General features: G+C 39.8%; 1 long non-coding RNA gene across 2 annotated transcripts; it reads right to left on the bottom strand.

Annotated features, from left to right (window-relative positions):
- Positions 1 to 1,090: 1,090 nt before the first annotated feature.
- LOC116044521 lies at positions 1,091 to 5,346 on the bottom strand. 2 transcript variants are annotated; one of them, XR_004103691.2, is made up of 4 exons: positions 5,063 to 5,346; positions 4,155 to 4,332; positions 2,512 to 2,601; positions 1,091 to 1,215 (listed from the first exon to the last, which is right to left on the bottom strand). It is a non-coding gene; the product is annotated as an uncharacterized LOC116044521 (long non-coding RNA). The 2 variants fall into 2 exon arrangements; XR_004103692.2 differs by having other exon boundaries at positions 4,173 to 4,332.
- Between the last annotated feature and the right edge of the window lie 689 nt (positions 5,347 to 6,035).

The raw sequence follows: 6,035 nt of genomic DNA, 5'->3' as shown, positions 1-6,035 counted from the left end.
AATCCCAGCTCAGGCAAAAGCTCTTTTTAATTTCTCTCCTCAGTGATGTGAACGTTAAATACAACCTCCAACCAGAAAACTTCCAGTTTCAGGTGTAGCTCAGCATGATGAACACCATATAATCTGTTCAGAAGGTTGTGGGTTAAACTTTTTTACGGCACACTGCATTTTAATGTCCAACACCTAAAATGAAGAAGTCAAATAGACAATTAAACAGATGCAGCTTACATCAGATCTGATAGCTCAGTGTGAAGGAACGCTGGCTGGAAGACACAAAGGTCATGGGTTCTAACACAGGGATGATGAATGTTATTTTGAGCTTTACACCCAAAATACAAAGACAAATACACAACTAAAGTGGTGCTGCTTGTAGATCTGACAGCTCGGTGTGAAGGAACGCTGGTTGGAAGACACAAAGGTCATGGGTTCCAACACAGGGACAGTCCATTTATTTTGAGCTTTACACCCAGAATGACAAAGACAAATACACCCGGAGAAGTGTTCCGTGCGTACGTGCGTTGGTGGCGCGGTTGGTTTGTTCTCGACACTAAAGGCGCCGGTGTCGGGTTCAAGACCAGCTCGGTGCCAGCGTATGTGCACTTAGATAGGCCCCTTAGACAGGAAAGAGAGGTTAGGAAAGGAAGTGCAGGCAAGAAGAGATTAGGAAAGTATTAAGACAAGAACAGGCAGGGATCAGAATAAGGGAGAGACCAGAATAGGACAACTCAGAGAAGAGTAGGAGAACTCAGAGAGAGAGACCAGAGCAGGAGAACTCAGAGCAAGGCAGAGATCAGTAGGACAACTCAGAAAGGGACAGTCCAAAGAAGGAGAAAAGTAGGATAAATTCAGAGAAAGGAACAGAGCAGAAAATAAAAATTTGAAAGGGGGGGAATTTAGAATTATTTTTTTTTGGACAAAATATAATTTACGTCCACTTTTATGTACTGTGTAATAACACTTTTTGACATTTTTATGACATAACACGTTATAACAGTGTTATTACAACGTAATAACTACGTAATAACACTTTTTGACATTCTGTATGACTTTTTCAGAGATTTTTTGACATAATTTGACTACTACTACTTTCACTTACTTTTTTATTATTTTTTTTCATGGCATACAATACTATGAGTATACAGTGAGTACGGTATGAAAAAGGCATGAATGGAGTGAAGGAACTTCTCCGTTGTGGTCCGGAAACTCTGCACTCATCTGGGGAGAAAACAAGAGAAAACAAGAGTTTATTGGATTGTTCTGCTTCGACACATTTGGGTCCATTTCTTTCCCTCAAGGAGGAATAAAAGACACCGAGACACACGGTAAAGCTACTAGTGCTGACAACTGGAGCTCACAAGCAGAGGACAGGCCGTGTTTTGTTGACATCATTTAGTATCTGAGCTGCACCCTAAGGTCAACTGCATGCAGCTGCATTGCAATCCAGCTGACACAGAAAGACCGTAACAAATGAAATGTGTGATATGTATTAATATTAGGGCTGCAACCAGGGGGGAAAGGGGTCCGATACCCCACTACCACTAAACGATTCAGTGCCGGTAGTGAAAACAGCGGCCGCCTACCAAAACCCACATACAACAACCCGTCACCATCACATTTCCAACAAGAAAAGACAGCTGCTGACATAAACAACAGTTACTTTTCTCATGAATTGCTTCTAAATTGTTCCAGTGGCAGTGTTTGACCTTTGGCTTTTTAATCCATGCTGGAGGGAAGCGTCTGTCCAAAGCTGTTTAGTTACTGCTGGCTAACGTCAACTTCTCCTACAGCTGACTGCCTGATATTCAGAGCTGTGGGTCGTTAATGGCAAACATCTCCCAAGTAAAATGACAGACAAAATAAGTTGTGATGTTTCCTGATCTTCGGTTTATTCCAACACCACGGACGGCAGGTCAAACAAGCTATGCAACTTCTGGAACTCTGGCATAATAATGGTGGGCACTTCTTTACTTAATAAACACACACAGCGCTTGGAAGGGTGCGTTTGATTTAATGTTCCCGTATTTAATTGTTTTATGATCCAAGCACTCAAATGATGTCATCTGAACCGGCAAGAACAAACGCTAAATGTTTCCATTTTTAAAGTTTTGTCAACATTCACAAACTATTCTGTGTTACTTATGCCATTTAAATAAATTATTTTTCATACATGTTTCTAACTTCTTTCTACACCAAACAGGTGTGGGAGAACAACATGAGATGTGACAACAGCACTACACCACCAAGACTACCACACTCACACGTCCTCTCTGACAGCTTAGCAACAACTCTAAAACACAGACCAAACGGGTCAATCATCCACTGTAGAAAGTAACTTTCAGTATGTCCACAAATATTTAAATCCCTGAGTAAACTGATTTGCCATTATTCTGTTTTAACTTCATCCTAAAATGAGATAACTCTGCTCAACAATAACATATGTGCTGCTTGGGCACATATCAAAATAAATTCATATCCAATATGAGCGCAGTGATCTTTGTACAGTCCTCTCACCGCCTTGTGCTGCAGCTCCTGGGTCAGCTGGTCGTCCACCTCTGGGCTCTTCTTGTGATCTGCTCGGAGTCACGCCGCTGACTCATCATCCTGTAGAAATATTAATGGAAATGAAGTCAGTAATATGAAAGAGTTTTAAAGCAACTACTATTTCAATCATTTTGAGTGAACAATTATTTATTGACGTGTGCACAATAAAAATGGTAGGTGGAAGGTCATAAGTCTTTGGCGATTAGACCCCATCAACACATCATCAGATTCCCATTGTGATGTCATCACATTTAAAGGTGCAGTAAGCGATGCTGCCCAAAGATTGTTGATATTTGTACTCAACTGTCAAACAAATGCAACCCCCCCCAGGTTCACTGACAGATAACTACTGGCCGGCCGGCACATTCACATGCTGCCCCCCCCCCCCCCGACGCTACAATACATGCTATAATGAGAGCTGACAGCAACAGAGAGAAAAACATTTACATATTGACAGCAAGAATGTGATTGGCTGATAGAGATGTGGCTAAACCTGGTTGGTTTAACCTAAAGAGTAAACACGCCCTAATCAGCTGATTATGCGAAGCAGGTGGAGAGGGAGAGCGAGGTGAATGAGAATGAGTGAGTAACATAAGATAGTCTTCATTAGACTTGTACATTCCTGAATGTATACAAAATGTATGCCATGTATACACTGAACTGTGGCAGTATATGTGCTCTGTTGGTGATATTAAAGACTTTGCTTTGGACACTAATGTCTGTGATGTCATTCTTTTAGAGTTACATGTTTGAAGCATGCTCCCATCCCTGTTATCTCCAAGACAGAGGGCAGACTGTCAAACAGGGAGTGGAACAATCCAATATGACTGATACAAAGCGGGACCCAGACTGTAGGCTACTAAGTGGGGTAGAATACAGAGGGGGTGTTTGGTTCCCCAACTTTCATATTAATACAGTAGGAAGAATGTTTTAACATTGTTGTTTTGAATGGAAATATTGTATGACATTATTAAAAGACAGCTTCAGAGACTTTTCTTAGAGGATTTAACCCACAACGACATGCTCTTCTAGGTTCAGAGGGCTGACTCTCAGATTTTGAGACATGGGTTTAAACTATATTGAACTATCAACATCATTATGAGGAGTTTTTGAATCTTGAGATGAGTCTTCCTAAAGGTGGGCATAAATTCTCATATTAACTTTCATAGCAATCCACGCTATAGATATCATAGATATGATATGAAGGATGAGGATGGGAAAAAAACCCATTTGAGTCTGATATTTAGGTCCCTTTGTGAATTATAACACTTCTGGTGTGACTCAAGGCTGCAGGGTTCCTTTAACATTGTCTAAAATGTCACGTTACTGTACAGTACTTTGAGTAAAAGTGTGCACCAAACTACAATTTTGCTGTCCAGAACATTGAGAGAAAGAGCACACAAAGAGCACACAATTTCCTAGTCTGCTCCTTAAACCCTCTTTCTCACCCATCACTACTTAATGACTTCTTTAAATGTCACCGTGGAGGGTGCTGTTATATACATCGGATTAAAATCTCATTAACTCTGAATGAGGTCCTCCACTGGTTCCTTACACTCCCTTCAAAGAAAATCAGACGGTGAAAGCAGCATTAAAGCAGAGGATTTACCCACAGTCAATCCATCTTGTACCCCTGACTTGTCAGAAAGTCCCTCGCAGCATCAGAGACGGTGACGAGCCCCGGGCAAGCTGTGGTATTTCAGTCTGTCGACCGGCGAGGGTGACCTGCCTTTTCCATCACCTCCCTGCTGAGGATTCCTCCACTCCTCCATCCTGCCTTTTGTTTTCCTCCTGAAAGAGGGAATGGAAGAAAAAGACTGAGGCTAAAAACAAAGACAAAGTACAACAGAAACATATTTGACTTTCTGTGCCTGCAGGGTCAGCTGTGGCTGTCCTTCCTCTGATCTCTGACCCAGGAAGCCCTAAAGCTGCAGCTCATGCTCACTGTGGGGTGAACGGTGACATTTGCCTCTATTCAAATGAACCTGAAATACATGCATTCCTTTTAAACAAATATACACACCTCATCCTCTTCTAATGGCACTGTTGTTTCCAGGGGAGACGTGTGCTCTTTCATTGTCAACATATGCAAATACATCATATTAAATCTGTTAAAGATGATGGATATTATTTACATTATCTACATGTCTTCTTCTTTTTTTTTTTTTTTTTAAAGAGAATTTGATATTGTTTTATCTTCTTCAACAGCATTTTTTTTGGTATAAAAACAATAAAATATAAAAAAATACTTGATGAAAAAAAATATCAGAATCAGCTTGCTAAACCCACAGTGTTTAATGTGTGCACTTAGTCTTCTGTGTTTGTGTTTTGTCTTGTGTTTTTCCTTAGCTTAGCATAACAAGTGTTAACAGGAGAGCAGTTAATTAGAGGTGATGTTGTTTCTGTGTACACTACACTCTTCTGCTAAAACTTTTGGCTCACACATATTTTGCGTGATTTCTACTTAAAACTTAATCAAATTTGGCATGTTACACATATGTTTAGATTCACTGTGACTTACTCTTCCTCAAAATAGCATTATCTTCGATGTCCATCGCAAGTAAACGTCCGTAAATCCGCAAAGATATCAGGGAAGAAGACGCTCCTTAAAACTCTCGAACTTGCATTAAAATCATCACGTTTTTAAGTTTTCTTCAGTTTTCAAAGTATCCCAGTGTTGCTTGTCTGTAAATCCATGGGTACATGCAATAATGAACTACTAATGGCTAATTCGGCATACTTTAAGGGTGCCAATCTTCCAAAAAAAGTAAACAAATATCGCAAAACGTGGCTCAAGTTGTAGCCATAGACAGTATATAAACGGTTGTAGCCCACAGCTGACTCGCTAACACAGCAACATTACACTTCCTGTTGACATCCCCAAAGGCCCCTAAATTCCGGGAACTGTAGTTCCAAAACCTTCAAAATGTCAAACTATACCTTCAGGAATTCAACCATCTGTACTTTTGACATTTTTGTATAACTATATTTATATCTTGAATCTATTTGTTTATCTATTATTTATACTTTTATAGATAAATAATTATCGATATATTCGTGCAGCTTGCAGGACACAACGTTCATCTGATAGACTCTAGCGCCCTCTGTTGGCCACATATCCACATATCTAATGTCACAACATGTCAAACATTGTTCATTTTTGCACAAATATTAGTTATATAAGCCTAAAATAACAACTAATGTTTTATAACTCATGCTGAGGACAGGGAAATTACATTTCTGACATAATGCCTTTCAATGTTTGTGGATCCTAATATCACTGATGGAATTATCCACCCTATACATGTGTTGTAAAATTCACTGAATACATGCTTCAAATCTCAGTGTTTGTCCTCATTGAAATGTTTTTCCAGAAAAATATCTCTTCATATGTGGACACCTATATTGACTCAAAACCAATCAAGAATAATGTCTACCCACACGTGCACACAGGCTATTGATTAACTGTATCTGTTAATCATCCTGCATGTACT

The sequence above is a fragment of the Sander lucioperca genome, chromosome 24, assembly GCF_008315115.2.
Source record: "Sander lucioperca isolate FBNREF2018 chromosome 24, SLUC_FBN_1.2, whole genome shotgun sequence".
NCBI lineage: Eukaryota > Metazoa > Chordata > Actinopteri > Perciformes > Percidae > Sander > Sander lucioperca.
Note: the sequence above shows the minus strand (reverse complement) of the source record. Positions and strands in the feature narration are given on the sequence as shown.